The sequence below is a fragment of the Rhinopithecus bieti genome, unplaced genomic scaffold, assembly GCF_001698545.2.
Source record: "Rhinopithecus bieti isolate Rb0 unplaced genomic scaffold, ASM169854v2 scaffold_12667, whole genome shotgun sequence".
NCBI classification, from domain to species: domain Eukaryota; kingdom Metazoa; phylum Chordata; class Mammalia; order Primates; family Cercopithecidae; genus Rhinopithecus; species Rhinopithecus bieti.
In genome coordinates, this window is record NW_016807256.1 from 84,240 (window position 1) to 100,878 (window position 16,639).

Here is a 16,639-nt window from a genome sequence, read left to right on the forward strand (position 1 = left end):
GGATTACAGGCTTGAGCCACCGCGCCCAGCCTAATAGCTAGATTTTTTTTAAAAATCCATTCTGTCTGTTTTGTCCTTTAACATCTATTTGATTTCTGATGCATTTAGATTTGTTTATAGCATATTATTTTGTGCATTCTATTTTTCCATATTTTCTGTTCTTTTAAATTTTTCTTCTCCTTTCTTGCCTTCTCTTAGACTTTTTAAAAAACTGTGGTAAAATACACATCACCTAAAATTTACCATTTTTAAATATACAGTTCAGTGGCATTAAATACAAATTGGAGGCCAGGCATGGTGGTTCATGCCTATAATCCCAGCACTTTGGGAGGCTGAGGTGGGAGGATTGCTTGAACCTGGAGGTTGAGGTTGCAGTGAGGTGTGATCACGCCACTGCAGTACAGTCCAGGCAACAGAGTGAGACCCTATCTAAAAAAAAAAACAGATCGGCATCACACGGTGTGTGTGCTGCTGTGCCGTGCTTTATCATTTAACATTAAAACATAAACATCAGTACTATTATGGATTGAATGTTTGTGTCCCCCATAATTCCAGTGTTGAAGCTCAAACCTCCAATGTGATGTTATTTGGAGATGGGGTCTTTGGGAGGTGATTAGGTTTAGATGAAATCAGGAGGGTGGGTGGGTCTCCTTATGACAAGAGACAGCAGAGAGCTTGCTTTCTCCACTATGTGAGTACGCAGTGAGAAGGTAGCCATCTCCAAGCCAGGAAGAAAGCCCTCACCAGGGGGTGAATGTGTTGACACCTTGATCTTGGACTTCTAGCCTCCAGAACTGTGAGAAATTTCAGTTGAGTAGCCCGCCCCCCCAGGTCTATACTATTTTGTTATAGCCTGAGCAGACTAATACACCCATGTTATGAAAAGCTATAAACATCCCTTTAAAGGTCACCTAACATTCCATCGTATTACCTCATGCATCTTCTCTGCTGAGCTTCCAAAAGAGTGGCTTGGGTTGGGCATGGTGGCTCATGCCTGTAATCCCAGCACTTTGGGAGGCCAAGGCGGGCAGATCCCCTGAGGTCGGGAGTTCGAGACCAGCCTGACCAACATAGAGAAACCCCATCTCTACAAAAATGCAAAATTAGCTGTGCATGGTGGCGCCTGCCTGTAATCCCAGCTCCTCGGGAGGCTGAGCCAGAAGAATCACTTGAACCTAGGAGACAGAGGTTGCAGTGAGCCAAGATCGTGTCATTGCACTCCAGCCTGGGCAACAAGAGCGAAACTCCATCTCAAAAAAAAGAGTGGCTGGCCGGGTGCAGTGGCTCATGCCTGTAATCCCCACATTTTGGAAGGCCTTGGCGGGTGGATCATGAGGTCAGGAGTTCAAGACCAGCCTGGCCAAGATGGTAAAACCCTGTCTCTACTAAAAATAGAAAAATTAGCCGGGTGCAATGGCAGGTGCCTGTAATCCCAGCTACTCGGGAGACTGAGGCAGGAGAATCGCTTGAACCTGGGGGGGCAGAGGTTGCAGTGAGCCGAGATGGTGCCACCGCACTCCAGCCTGGGTGACACAGCGAGACCGCGTCTCAAAAAAAAAAAAAAAAAAAAAAGGCGTATGTTCCTGATCTCCACCTCTCATTCATCAGCCCCTGTGATCAAACCTCTGGGATTAGATCTCCATTGGGTCCCTCCCCTCACCCTAACCTCATATGCAGTGGTTCCTGAGAAGCTGCTGTCTGTTTGATCACAGGATCCAGCAGCATCTGAGGGCTCATTCACTGAATCTGTACTACCCAACAAGGCAGGCTTGTCCTTACCCACACTCTTCAGGTGAAAACTTAATCAGATGCAAGCGTTTATCTTCGTGGCCTCTTGCGGAGTGTGGTTTCCTTCTTGCAGCTCTTTACTGGCTAAAACTCTTCTGGGAGTTAAACCAGGTGTGGTCCTTGACCCTCATCATTTTGTCCCGTCTCCTATGCTGGGCTCTGTATCCTTGTCTCCAAGCAGTCTCGTGTGACAGGAAAGTTACCTATTATGGCATGTTCCCCTCTTGTCACCTCTGGTGTGACACTTGTTCAGTGAATGAGATTTGTGAATGTGTCACATCTGTGGGAGGAAGGCAGTTCGCAGCAAGAGTTGTAGTTCCCTTGCTTTGCCCTGAGGGCCAGGACTTTACACTGGATTTTTTTTGTTGCATTCCTGCACTCATAAAGTACACGTAAACTTAGAGGTGGTGTGTTAAATGCTAGAACTTGAAACTGAGTTCAGCTAGGCTTAAGTGCCCCACAATTTTTGTCCCACCAAACAATTTCATGAATATCTACAGATTGTTCTCTCAATATGCCTCAATATTATACCCGATTTGGGGAGCGCAGACCAGTCAAGGTTGATGTGCATCTGCTGAACACGATCTTAAGTTGTTGAAGTAGGTGGTATTAATGAATGGACGTCTGTTTTAGCTCCAAGAGCCCCTGGTCTTCCAGAAGAGACTCCCGATGATCTTCCAGAAGCAGCTGGGCCTCTTTTGGTCCTCCCCCACCCAGGTGCAGTCCCGTTCTCCCTGCCTGGGTGAGTTTGATTCCTCTGCCGTTGAGTAGGCTAGGCTGCTACCTCTTGAGCCTCTTCCACCAGGCCGTCCGTTAGGTGGCGACAGAGAGCACTAAAAGGAACTACTATGGAAATAAAACTTGTTTTGCTTCTTGGGGGGAAAAAAAAGAAAAAGGCTTGTGGGGCGTGTGTGCCTTTTAGTCAGATTTTACTGTGCAAACATTTGAGAAATGTCTGCCCTCTTTCTCCCTTCCATTCTTCTCAACCCACTGCCCGCCCTACCACCCACATCTCCTTCAAGATAAGGTAGATAGATCAGAAGACCAAATAGACAAATGCCATGTCTGCTGTTTTCTGTCACAGTTGATAGCCATACCAGTCACCCAAGCTGGAAACCCAACAGGCCCCTGCCCTTCACTGCCCACGTCCAGGGGAGCCACCAAGCCCCACAAATTGTTCCTTTAACTGTTTGTCCCTCTTCTGTCTTCTTTCATCTCTTCTACTGCTGTCCTGGTTCAATCCCTCATCTTGCCCTAGGACTCCTGTGATCACTTAGGATCTTTCCTCTACCTCTCTTTCTTCCACACAATCCCTATCGTCCATCTCATTCTCCTGCTTTAAACCCAAGAGTGGCACCCTGTGTTCAAGTGACATCAGGGCCCCTCATGTGACTCCTGCCTCTCTTTGTGGTCCCTTCTGTTGCTGCCGCTTTTCTCATGGACATAGCCCTCAGAAGTCCAGGACTGCTTGTAGTTCCTCCCAGGTACTATGTTTCTTGCACTCCTGGCCTTTGTCATTGGCTCCCCTGTGCAAGTCCCCTTCTCTTCTCCTTTCCCTCCCCTGTGGCCTTGCCTTGTCCTGCTTATCCTTGAAGACCCAATGAGGTATCTCTTCCCCAAAGAGCCCTTCCTAACCACCACCACCCCCTCCCTGCCACGTCACACACACACCTGGGTTAGGCCCTGCTTCTCCACGCCTGTGCCTCCTGCCAAGTCCTCAGCAGTCTCTGATCCCATGTACCTCCAGGCATGGCATAGGGGGGCTGTGACACTCAGCCTTTTGGCCCACAGACCCCTGTTGTGGGCTTGCTCACTGCCCCAGTCAGTCCTCTGCTATTGAGGATTCCATGCCAGTTCCTGACTCCAGCACACATATGCATGTAGACAGCCCTCCTAGTGCCTGGTTCCCTCCGTCTCTTCTGCCACTCATTCCCATGGTTGTAGCCTGCAGTTGGTCATCACTGGAAACCCCTCCACCCACAGAGTTCTAACTTAGACAGCTCTGCCTATAATGAGGACTTACTGTTTTTGTAGCTTTCAGTGTCAACCACTCTTTGACGCCCCTGGGACTCCGTTGGTCTTCCCTCCTCTTGTGAACTGTGCCTGTCACCAGACGAACTTGTTTTAGAATTTACCGTCGTAACTGAGCTCCCTTCAGCTCATACCTTCTCGGCTCCTGCTCAGTCTCTCTTTCTCCTTTTAGCCAAACTCTCTAAGAGTTCTCTCCACTCATGGGCCCTCTTCCTTGCCTGCTCCTTGCTCAGCTTGCTCCATGAACGCTTGCTTTCCCACATTCCGTGAAATAATCTTATCAGTCATTGGTGGCTGTCACTCCTTCTCAGCCCTTTCCTTATGTCTCTTCTGGTACCTCATACTCTCTAGGGGGCCATCTCCCCTCCCATCTTGAACCCCCTCTGGGTCTGGGAGAATTCTCACCTCACGAGTTTGATAGGAGGTCAGGCGACCTCTGATTGTAGTCACTGCAAATGTCAGATGCTTATTTGCCTAGCTTCCCTTCCGGTCAGGGCAGCAGTTGGCAAACGGTATTTCAAGGGCCAAGTCCAGCCCACTGCCTATTTTCGTAAATGAAGCTTTACCAGGACCCAGTTCCACCTCGTCCTTTGTGCATTGTCCAAGACTGCTCTCCTGTACAACAGCAGGCGGTAGGCTGGTTGTGACAGATACTGTCTGGCCCACAAGGTGGAAAATGCTATCTGGCCCTTTACAGAAAGAAAGTACCTGAGTTCTACATGAGGGTGTAGGTATGTACCTTGGCCTCTGCCAGTCAGACTCACATGCTAGGAGGAGCAGGGCCAGGCAGGAGAGCCTTGTCTCTTGGCATTGGGGCTGCAGGAAAGACGAGCTCCTAGGCCATAGTGCCAGTGGCCAGTGCTGCTGCCTTGCAGGGTCGCAAAGGCAGTACTGGCTGCTTGGACTGGCTTGGCAGAAGGATTTGGAGTATTGTTCCTGGCCAAATGGACTCAAACCTGTTCCTCCAACACTCTAGGGATTCTCTCATCACCCAGTAACCTTTTCCCCTAGTTTTAAAATTGCAGTAAAATACACAAAAGATAAAAGTACTGCCTTAACCATTTTAAGTGTACGATTCTGTGGTATTGAGCACATTTATATTGTGCAACCATCACCACATGCATCTTCAATAGCTTTTCATCAGTCCTTGTCTGCATAAATCAGCTAGAGTTGGTTTCTGTTGAGTGCCACCAATAATCTTGACAGATATGTCTGATCTTCCTTCTCTGCACTGTCCTCTTTCTCTGTTTCCTCTGCTGATTCTTTCTCCTCATCACAACTCCAAATAGCAAGGGGAGGGTTGTTTACATTTATATTCAGCATGCCCTCACCCACTTGCCTGGCTCTTCAGACCTCTCCCCTGAACTACAGACTCATACATCCAGCTGCCCTTTAGGCCTCTAGAAAACTAAATACCTCGGTATCAAAAACATGAGATACGGAAGTCAGAGTCCTGGATCTGTCGCCCTTTTCCTGTCCTAGTGCACATGCCCTTCAGGGATGGCACCTAGACCAGCCCCCTGCATCCCTGCCTAGACTCTACGGTAGTCTCACGTGGCAGACCCGGAGGTCACTCTTCTCTCTGGATCCCCTGCGGACACTCCAGTTAGCAGGCACTGTCCGCTGTTCCTTCAGCTGGCCTCAGCTGCAAGAGCCTCCTTACCTAAGGTCTCTCTCTTTGACTTCTTCCCACCTCCCTTTATGGATGTCAGTTCCTGATAAACATCTTACACCCCAAACCGTGACCCAACATCTGCTTCTGCAGAGCCCCTCTGTGGCATCTTGCGCCCTCCTGCCCCGCTCCTTCTACTCTACATCTTCCCATAGTTAGAATGGATCTTTTCCTTTTTTTTTTTTTTTTTTTTTTTTGAGATAAGGTCTCCCTTTGTCACCCAGGCTGGAATGCAGTGGCACAATCACGGCTCACTGCAGCCTCAACCTCCTGGGCTCAAGCAGGCCTCCCACCTCAGCCTCTCAAGTAACTGAGACTACGGGTATGCACCACCACACCTGGCTAAGTTTTATATTTTTTGTAGAGACTGGGGTCTCCCTGTGTTGCCCTGGCTGGTCTCGAACTCCTGGGCTCAAGCAATCCTCCTGCCTTGGCCTCCCAAAATACAGGATTACAGGCACACACCTCTGTGCCCAGCCTCAGATGGGCTCTTTGAAGAATGTTCATTAGATCAGGTTACTCCCTTGAGAAACACCCTCTCAGAATAAAACCCAAAGTCCATTACTTGAAAGCAGAGCCAGCTTCATGGGCCTGTGTAACTGCCCAGAGTTTGCTGAAACCCAGGCTTGGTTTATTACTCTACTGTCACCATCTCAGAATGCTTAATTTTTGAACTAGAGGCCCTGCATTTTCATTTTGCACCAGGCTCCACAAATTGTGTAACCGGGCCTGCCTCAGCAGCCACATGGAACGTGATCTCTCCCTGCCTATTTGAGCTCATTCTCTACCATTCTTTCCCTTGCTCACCTGGCTCCCACTGCTCTTGCTCTTCCTGGAACTTGCCAAAATGTTGCTAGAGTCAGAGCCTTGGCTCTTACTGCTCCTTATTGGCTGGACCCCTCTTTACTTGACCTGTTCCCTCACCACACTCTTCCTTCAGATCTGTGTTCAGATTTNTTTTGAGATAAGGTCTCCCTTTGTCACCCAGGCTGGAATGCAGTGGCACAATCACGGCTCACTGCAGCCTCAACCTCCTGGGCTCAAGCAGGCCTCCCACCTCAGCCTCTCAAGTAACTGAGACTACGGGTATGCACCACCACACCTGGCTAAGTTTTATATTTTTTGTAGAGACTGGGGTCTCCCTGTGTTGCCCTGGCTGGTCTCGAACTCCTGGGCTCAAGCAATCCTCCTGCCTTGGCCTCCCAAAATACAGGATTACAGGCACACACCTCTGTGCCCAGCCTCAGATGGGCTCTTTGAAGAATGTTCATTAGATCAGGTTACTCCCTTGAGAAACACCCTCTCAGAATAAAACCCAAAGTCCATTACTTGAAAGCAGAGCCAGCTTCATGGGCCTGTGTAACTGCCCAGAGTTTGCTGAAACCCAGGCTTGGTTTATTACTCTACTGTCACCATCTCAGAATGCTTAATTTTGAACTAGAGGCCCTGCATTTTCATTTTGCACCAGGCTCCACAAATTGTGTAACCGGGCCTGCCTCAGCAGCCACATGGAACGTGATCTCTCCCTGCCTATTTGAGCTCATTCTCTACCATTCTTTCCCTTGCTCACCTGGCTCCCACTGCTCTTGCTCTTCCTGGAACTTGCCAAAATGTTGCTAGAGTCAGAGCCTTGGCTCTTACTGCTCCTTATTGGCTGGACCCCTCTTTACTTGACCTGTTCCCTCACCACACTCTTCCTTCAGATCTGTGTTCAGATTTCATCTTCTCAGAGAGGCTTTGGCCCCTGTCCATCTCTCTGAATTTACCTCTGACCTCTCCCCCACCACCACTGCGCTAAGCTGCCTCAGAACTTTGTAGACATTATGTCTGGTCTTCTGATGTTTCCCCCTTGGAAGAATCCCAAGGTGCCTGAAGAATGCTTTCTTTATCCTTGAAGTTGAGTAGGTTGACTAGAGTCTGTCTTGCTATTGAGCATTCTTTATCAAATTGTCCTGGGAACATGGTGTATTCTTTCAAGCTGCAGATGTAGTCGTTGCTGTTTCAGGTCAGCTCTCTTATGGATCTTTGACAGCATCTTCTGTTCCATTTGTTGAGTTCTGTACTTCAGGGACACAAATTCCTTATGTGGGATTGTCTTTGTCTCTCTTCCAATGCTATTAGCTTTGCCCTAATTGCTTTAACTTTGTCTTTTTCATCTGCATTTACTTTGTCTAATTTGATTTTCAGCTATGTATATTCTGTTTCTGGCTGTTTTTCAATGTATTTATTAGTTTCATAATGATGTGTTTTGGTCTGCAGTTTCTCTAGGTTGGAAATTTGTCTTTTCATCTTATTCTGTTTTATCATCCCATCTTTGAACTCTTTTATTAGGAACATGTTCTTATGAAGTTGTAGGGAATTTTTTTCCCTTCCTTGTGTGTTCTCTTCTTAGTGGGAGACTTTGCCTTTCTCGTGCCATCTCCCTCCCTGGACCTCTTTTTTTTCTTTTGGCCATAATATCTTTGCATAGTTACATGTCGCTTCTTTTCATCTTGGCTCAGGCTTGGATGGCTCTGCATAGTCGTTCTGTTTGCTTTGAGACAGTGGAGGAATTCTTGGCTCTCTCTTCCCGGTTTCTTGGCATCCTCCCTCGCTGTTTTCCCCTCTGAGCTATCGTGTGCAGGCTTGTTATCTTGTATTCAGAGAGAATTTGCCTGCTGGAGGGAGCTGCAGCCATGTAGTCTTCAGCCCTATCTGGATTCTTCTCTTTGTTCTAAGAACTGTGTTGGATGTCTTATACTAAGGCTCACTCTAACTGCATGAGGGATGTGTGTACCATTTCCATGGGGATAGGGGCACCTCAGTCTCTGGGTGGTTCCATAATCTGTGTATACCTAAGAGCAGTTGCTTCCCACAGAGCTGGGCTGGCTCACTGGGCACTTCGCCATTTCTCCTGCACCTCCCAGATGGAGTTTCTGGGTCTAAAACGAAAAAGTGAAGGACTCCCACTTGGTTGCTTCTCTCCAGCTTACTGGCTGCAAATTCCCAGGGTGTTGCCTGCTCCCTAGGGTGGTTTCTGGGGACGGGGCAGGAGCCTGGCTTTGCTGCTGCATTGTCCCCTGGAGTCTTTTCTCAGACTGCTTTGAATTACACCCCTTTCCTTTGTTTGCTGAAGTCTTCCCTTCACACTCCCCTTCCCCGCCTTTCTTTTGTGTCTTATCTTACTAGGATTGGAAGAAGGCAGTTGTGCAGGAGGTCTGCATCTAATTCCCTAATCCATGTGAGAGTGCTCCTGTTGTGTGCTTTGTGACACGATGGTGAGAAATACTCCCTAGAGCAGTGGCTACCAGAAGGAAGCCATCCTCCCCACCCCTCACACACACAGACTACTTCTGACTGTCCTCAGATACATACTCTAGGTAAATGTCAGATTCCAAAGAAAATCCAGTTGGGATCTTTTTTCTTTTTTTTCTTTTTCTTTTTTTTGAGATACAGTCTCACTGTGTTGCCCATGCTGGAGTGCAGTGGCACAATCTCGGCTCACTGCAATCGCAGCTTCCTGGGTTCCAGCGATTCTCCTGCCTCAGCCTCCCAAGTAGCTGGGACTACAGGCGCCCACCACCACACTTGGCTAAATTTTTTTTGTAGTTTTAGTAGAGACGGGTTTTCACTATGTTGGTCAGGCTGGTCTCAAACTCCTGACCTCATGATCTGCCCGCCTCAGCCTCCCAAAGTGCTGGGATTACAGGTGTGACCCACCACGCCCAGCCTCCAGTTGGGATCTTGACTGGAATGACTGGTGTTCAGTCATTGTGGTTTCCACCTAATTTGTATTTGTACACAGGACAGTTACTAATTTGTTGATACTTGTTTGATCCCCAGTCCCTAGAGTTGTTTATGAGATGGAGCTTCAGTCCCTGCTGCTTCCCCTTTGGCAGCTGGAATCAGGGTGGGGACCCAGGGTGCTGCTGGCAGATTCTTGAGACAAGTAGAATCTCCTCTATATCAGTGTCTCTCTCTATCCCAGCAGTGCCCAGGAAAACCTGGCCAGCCTGTCACTGATCTCTCCACCTAGGGCACTGGTGGTTCAGGTCCTTCTATTTGCCACCGGCAAACCACACTTTTGCCAGTCTGGCTCTTAGGCCCAGTTTCTCTGATCTTGCAGATTTACTCCGGCTCTGCTACAGAATCCTCATACCTCCAGCAGGTCCTCCTTTGCCCATGTGTTTAACTGTGGTGGAATCATGTGAGCGCTGCTTCTCTCACATGGATCCCAGCCGCACCACATTCTACAGCAGTTCCTCTGAAGGCATTGATAGAGATGCTTCCTCCTGTTTTGCATTTCGTTGGTCGTTTCAGTAGAATCAAGGTGAAATAAACACGGGGGCTCAGATGTCAGCATTACGAACCAAGTACATCAGGCAGGCTGATGTGGACTGACGTACACTAGTGAGACGCAAGATGACGAAAACAAGGGCACTCACTCCAAGTTACTGATGAGATGTTTGGATCAAATGAGCCAGTCCTTAAGCAGAGTTCTCTAGTAAAAGAGATCTCCTTTCTGCCCTTTTTTGTTCCCCAAAATGTGTTGCCTTCATGATGAAAATTTATTTTGGCAGATTTTCTCTTCTTCAATAAAAGCAGCCAACACTTTGTTAAAAGTCTGTGAAACTTGTTTACATGAAGTATGCAAAGGTAAGAAAAAAACATTATTAACAAGAAATGGGGAAAACCAGCAGCTGTGGGAACGTGTCACTCAGGACAGAAAAGTCATGCACAGTGTCAGTGTCTATGGAAACAGGCCACTTGGACCTTAAGAACTAGGTACTTGGAATTGGAGGTGAGTTTGGCCTGGTGAATCTCTAACCACTGTGTGTAGGATCAGCGTGAGAACCCTGCTAGAATATAGAGGCAAAGATGTGAGGGGAAATCATTGGAGAAGTTACCAGGGAATGGTGAAATCTGAAAAAATGCATGCTTCTAAGTTGGGCGTGGTGGCGCATCTGTAGTCCCAGCTACTTGAGAGCCTGAGGCAGGAGGATCGCTTGAGCCCAGCCTGGGCAGCATAGCGAGACCCTGTCTCCCTAAAAAACCTTTTTTGTTGTTTTGTTTTGGGATTTTTTTTTTTTTTGGTCTTTTTCCCCCTTTTTGTGAGTAACGGGTCTCACTGTGTTGCCCAGGGCAGGATCTTGGAACCCTGAGCCCAAGCAGTCCTTCTGCCTCCTGCTCCTAAGATTACAAGGTATGAGCACTGTGGCTAAGCAGGAAAAAAAAAAAAAAAAAAAAAAAAGCCTTTTTAAATGAAAATCATTTTCTAAAAGAGAGGCTTCCGGGGAGGTAATTATGTCCACTTATAATGAAGTGTCAACAATAGGCAGATTTGTGGAGACAAATAGATTAGGGTTACCAGGGGCTGAGAGGGTGGGGAGTGGGGGAAGCAACTGCTTAAATGAGTAAAGGTGTCTTTGGAAGTTATGAAAATGTTCTGGACTAGATAGTGGTGATGTTGCATGACATTGGTGGAATGTATAAATGCTAATTAATGGTAAATTTTATGTTAACGTGTATTTTTACCACGATTTTTAAAAATGATCAAATGCCCTCTAGAATACCAACAGCCTCCACTTGGCTAAATGGCCTACTCATTAAACTTCTTGAATAAATTCCTTTCTGATTGTCATGGCTACTGTGTCCTGGGCTTCAGAGTTTCACATTCAGGTTGGATTGGTCCCCAGTCTGATGTGTATCACCATAGGTCCCCACATTGGCCCTCTTCCTCCAGATGGACGCCCATCTATCTAACCGGGTCTCTGTCACAGCCAGATAGACCTTGGCCTCTGAGACATGCTGTGTGGGCTCTGAGCACTGGCCAGCATCACAAAACCGTGTCTTTAATGTTTAGAGTAATTGGTGGTCAGTGCGTTTTAATGTTTTTTTTTTTTTTTTTTTTTTTTTTTTTTTTTTTTTAGATATTCACATACCATGAAATTTATTCATTTAAAGTGTACAATTCATTCTTCAATATAATTCATAGGCTCACAGAAAAAACTGTTTAAAAATAAAGTGTGCGATTCAGTGACTTTTAGTACATTCACAGAGTTGTGCAACCATTGCCTCTGTGTCATTCCAGAACATTTTCAGCACCCAAAAGAAACCCCAGACACAGTAGCAGTCACCTCTTATTACCCGCAGCCCCTGGCAACAACTAATCCACTTCCTGTCTCTATGGATTTGCCTATTCTGGACATTTCCTATAAATGGAATTATGCACTATGTGGCCTTTTGTGTCTGGCCTCTTTCACTGAGCATAATGTCCTCAAGGTTCATCTGCATTGTAGCATGAGTCAGAATTTCTTTCCTTTTTGAGGCTGAATAATATTACATCCTATAGATAATGAGGTTTTGATTATCCATCCATCCCTTGGGAATGTATATTTGGGTTGCCCCTACCATTTGGCTATTATAAACTGTGCGGCCATGAACATTGGTGTACCGATATCTGTTTGGTTACTGGTTTTGGTTTTTTTTGTTTGTTCATTTTGTTTTTTTGAGACAAGGTCTTGCTTGTCACCCAGCTGGATTACAGTGGCACGATCTCTGCTCACTGCAACCTCCACCTCCCAGGTTCAAGCAGTTCTCCTGCCTCAGCCTCCCGAGTAGCTGGGACTACAGGCACTCAACCACCATGCCCGGCTAATTTTTTTTTTTTTTTTTTGTATTTTTAGTAGAGACGTGGTTTCACCATATCGGCCAGGCTGGTCTCAAACTCCTGACCTCAGGTAATCCACCTACCTCAGCCTCCCAAAGTGCTGGGATTACAGACGTGAGCCACCACGCCTGGCCTAGTTTTGGTTTTTTGAGAGTGCACGGCTAGGAGTAAAATTGCTGGGTCATATGGTAACTCCATGTTTAACATTTGAGAAACTGCTCTCCACAGCAGGAATTTTTTAACCTGTATATGGTGGGCTTGTGTTTAGGTTTTCATTTTACACATCTATAAAGATGAGATTTGCCGTATGGTTGCCTGCATTTGGGAAGGGTTCTGCTTTTGGTTGGCAAGAACTGCATTTTATTTAAGCTTAGCAAAACATAAGTGGTTTCTCGCATCTTCTCAAAACTGGAGGATTAAGAAATGGACGGTGAATTCAGAGCAGGGCAGCTGAACCTCAGGCTCTACCATTGTAGCCTTCAAGCTGAACCTCATTCTGTCTTGCTCCCTGGAGACTACTGAGACACTCTGCCTGTGCCAGTTTGATTTCTCACATTTTTAAAGGGCTGAAGCTTGTGTCTCAAAGTGCTGTAGCCTTTATTGATTCATGCAGAGAAACCTCCTTGATTCCGCAATTCTGCACCTAATACTGGAAGTAGAAATAATTGGAAGCACCATCTGGATGACACTTTAGGATGGAAGCAGCCAGTGCAAGGCGGGGCTAATTATTTCCTCTGGTCCCAGACCGTTCACCTGGAGCCTTAGCCACCACCCTGCCCTTAGGTTAACTGCTCTTTTTGCCAGGGATAACTGGAAGCGAAAGGTGCTGAGAAATGCCGTCTCCAGAAAGTGGAGAGCACGAGTGAATTTATGAAAGGTTGCGATATTGCTGGGGCTCTGGAATTTTCTTTGGAGCTCACTCCAGGGGACAGAGAGGGGGCTGGATTCCAATTCAAGTGAGAAATACCTTTCATCTGCCTTGTTCACCTGGCTTTTTTTGCCTTTTTGTAAATTCTGAAAACCTCAGGGATTGAGTAGTCTTTCCTCAACTGCAGTTGCCTGGCTGGTCACACCTGCCAGCTGTTGCTTGCATCCCTGTAATGTGCAGGGCCTTCCGGACCTTTCTCACAAGATCACTGCAGTCACATTCATGAGGAAAATGCAGGCAGTTCCTGCCATCAGACCCTTCGGGATGTCATGGTTTGGCCTGAAAACAAGATTCCTGCAACTCTAATTTTCCTTTGCTAGATCAAATAAAGGATTTGATCTAGTGTTTGCATTCTAGCAGCAAAATCATTGAATATTTTATTTCTTAAGAGCCTTACTTCATATTTTGTAGATATTTAAGATTTTGTAAAGGCCTTTCTGCTTCAACGTGTGATGTGTGCATTCTTAAAAAAATCTTGTGTTCTGTAAATAACACAATAAAAACATGATTTTGTGCAGGAAAACCTGGGGTGGGGTGGATCACTCCACACTTGGGTTGTGTGGTAACTGTAACTCACTGATGAAATCATGAACAGTTCTGGCTGAAAGAACCCCACAGTATACTGAGGTCTGTTGGCATCGCCACCAGCCCCGCCATGGTCCCTTTGTGCACGCCAACACGCCTGGGTAATTTTTTATTTTTAGTAGAGATGGGGTTTCACCATGTTGGTCAAGATGGCCTCAAACTGACCTCGTGATCCACCCACCTCAGCCTCCCAAAGTGCTGGGATTATAGGCATGAGCCTCTGTGCCCAGCCTCCAGCTTTTTTTCTTAATGTCTTTGTGTAATATGAAGGCATTCTCTTTAATTGTTAAAAGCTTGCCTGCCACTGCTTCAAAATATTACTGTCTGTTGGCACAGCTTCTGATTATATTGATGTCATCTCCCTCCTTTTAAACATGTTACCATATTGGCACTGTATGTCCCCCAGCCCATTGATCACTTGAGAGTTAGTCATAGTCCTCGTGCTGTTTCACTCCTAAACGTTTAAGCATGCCTTTCCTCAGAGCAGACAGTACAGTTAAGACGCTCAGGAAGTTTAGCAATGAGCTAACACAGAACCTTACATTTTTCCACATACCCCATAAATGCCTTTTTTAGAGCCTTTGAACCTGGAATGCAGAGTCCAGGACCGTGTGTTGTATTCCATTGTGTCATCCCTTCAGTCTCCTTTATCAGAAATGTTCCCCCATCCCCTTGTTTTCTCTCATCGTCTTGAGGAGTCCAGGCCGTGGTTGCATGGCGTGCCCTCTCTGGACTCTTCCTGCTGTCTCCTCATGGTAAGCTTCAGTCTCCCACTCGTGATGCTGGTTCATCTCAGCAGCACTGAGGGGCCTGAGCTCAGTTTGGTCGTTTGTTAAGGTGGTGCCTGCCAGATTTCTCCATAGAAAAGGGCCCCGTGCTTTCCTTTGCTCTCAGCCTGTGTATTCCTTCCTTTCTTGTCAGCTTGTGGGTGGCTTCTTCAACAGCTTCTGTAAGATACTGAGTTCAGCAGTTGTAGTTGTTTCAGTAGGAGAGGTGTCTACATACCTGACTACCACATGGCTGGAAGTCAATCCATCCTCCTGGTGTAACCATCCTCCATGCTACTGTCCCTGGGGCACTGAGGCCCTCCTCAGTGACTTCCTCCACCTCATCTTCTGCCATCTCCAAGTCACCAGTGTCCAGCGGACTACTGATACTTCCCAAACTCATCATTTGTTTATCCACCACTTCAGAGCCCACCTTGTTTTCAGCACTGAGCTAGCCTCTCCTTGCTAGAAGCTTATGGTCGAAGGTCTCCAGCCATCAGAAGAAGCATGTGGAGCGCTGCGTCCATGTTGTGGTTATTCATCCAGCATGCGTTGAGTAAGGGTTGCACCTGTGCCTGGCATTATGCATTGAGCTGAGAGGTGGGGGTTGGCATGCACAGTGGGGTGTTCTAAGTACACTGAGGGCTTGGGTGCCCTGGCTTACAGAGCAGGGAGGGAGGCAGGAGATGCAGGAGCAGGGAAGGTGTCTTAGAAGTGCCTTTTTTTTTTTTTGGAAATGGAATCATGTTCTATCGCCTGGTCTGGAGTGCAGTGGCGTGATCTCAGCTTACTGCAGCCTCTGTCTCCCAGGTTCAAGCGATTCTCATGCCTCAGTCTCCGAGTAGCTGGGACCACAGGCGCACACCACCATGCCCAGTAAATGTTTTGTACTTTTAGTAGAGGTGAAGTTTTGCCATGTTGGCCAGGCTGGTCTTGAACTCCTGGCCTCAAGTGATCTGCCCACCTCAGCCTCCTAAAGTGTTGGGATTACAGGCATAAGCCACTGCGCCCAGTCTAGAAGTGCCGTCTTAACTGAACCTGAAAGATGAAAGTTCTCCAGATGAACCAGAAAGTTCTCCAAATGAAAAGGTGGAAGGGGGCGACAGGGTTAGGCCCAGAGCTTCTGGTGACACAGGGTGGGCATCATTGGTCACTTTTTCCTCTAGGGAGGGGTGTCACACTGGTGATAGGGTAGGAGCTATAACCATGTTGATAGTGCCACCTCTGCCCATCTGGCCTGGCATGCTCTGAGCCCTCCGTCCCGCCTGTGGAATTCATAAGCCCTGACAGCCCACCCACTCCTGATTCATTATCCACACCCCTGTGCTTCCACTGTGCCTGGAACAAGCTTTCTTCAGGGGGAAGGGAGACTGGAACTATGTTGTTGTTACCTATTTGTCCTCCCTTCCAAACTGTGAGCTCTTGGAGGTGGAAGGATGCTGCAGGATCTACCTCAGAGCCAAGGCAGTTGGTGAACAGACGTGTGTTTGTGACTCACGGTGATCTCAGACAAGTTCCTCTGTCTAGTCGAACTTCCTTTTTTCCATCTGTAACACTCAAGAGTTGAATAGGTGGTTTTTCTGAGGATACTTCAACTCTAAAATACATGAACTTGTGAACTAGGTATTTAGTTCTCCTCGTAATCAAAATTGTGTGGGGGCGGGGGAGCAGGGTTCTGATTAGAGGGAGGATGAAGAGTGGTGTATGATTTTTTGTTTGTTTGTTTGTTTGTTTGTTTTTGAGATGGAGTCTCACTCTGTCACCCAGGCTGGAGTGCAGTGGCGTGATTTCAGCTCACTGCAACCTCTGCCTCCTGGGTTCAAATGATTCTCCGGCCTCAGCCTCCCGAGTAGCTGGGATTACAGGCGTGCACCACCATGCCCAGCTAATTTTTGTATTTTTAATAGAGATGGGGTTTCACCATGTTGGCCAGGCGGGTCTTGAACTCCTGATCTCAGGTGATCCGCCTACCTCGGCCTCCCAAAGTGCTGAGATTATAGGCATGAGCCACCGCACCTGGCAGGTTTCTTTGAAAAAGTTTGTGTTTCAGCAAACACCATAAACTCCCGGGGGGACAGCCTTGGGGAGTCACCTGGCGCCCTAACCCAGCCTCCCTCCTTTGGGTCCTGCAGTGAAGGCCCAGTGAGGGTGTGCAAATGCCCAGGTCACCCTGGGACTGGGCAGGCCCTCTGGGCTAGGGTAAACTCATCTGGAGTGCC

General features: G+C 47.4%; 1 protein-coding gene across 3 annotated transcripts in view; it reads left to right on the forward strand.

Annotated features, from left to right (window-relative positions):
• The window catches only part of MECP2 (methyl-CpG binding protein 2), a 74,119-nt gene that overhangs the window by 44,123 nt on the left and 13,357 nt on the right, over positions 1–16,639 (forward strand). The window contains exon 1 of one of the 3 annotated variants that reach the window (XM_017880732.1): positions 13,882–14,976. The exons of the other annotated variants lie outside the window; for them this stretch is intronic. The gene's annotated coding sequence lies outside the window, so the exon portion shown is untranslated. Of the gene's footprint in view, positions 1–13,881; positions 14,977–16,639 lie in introns of those variants that run through there. 3 annotated transcript variants of the gene reach the window in all.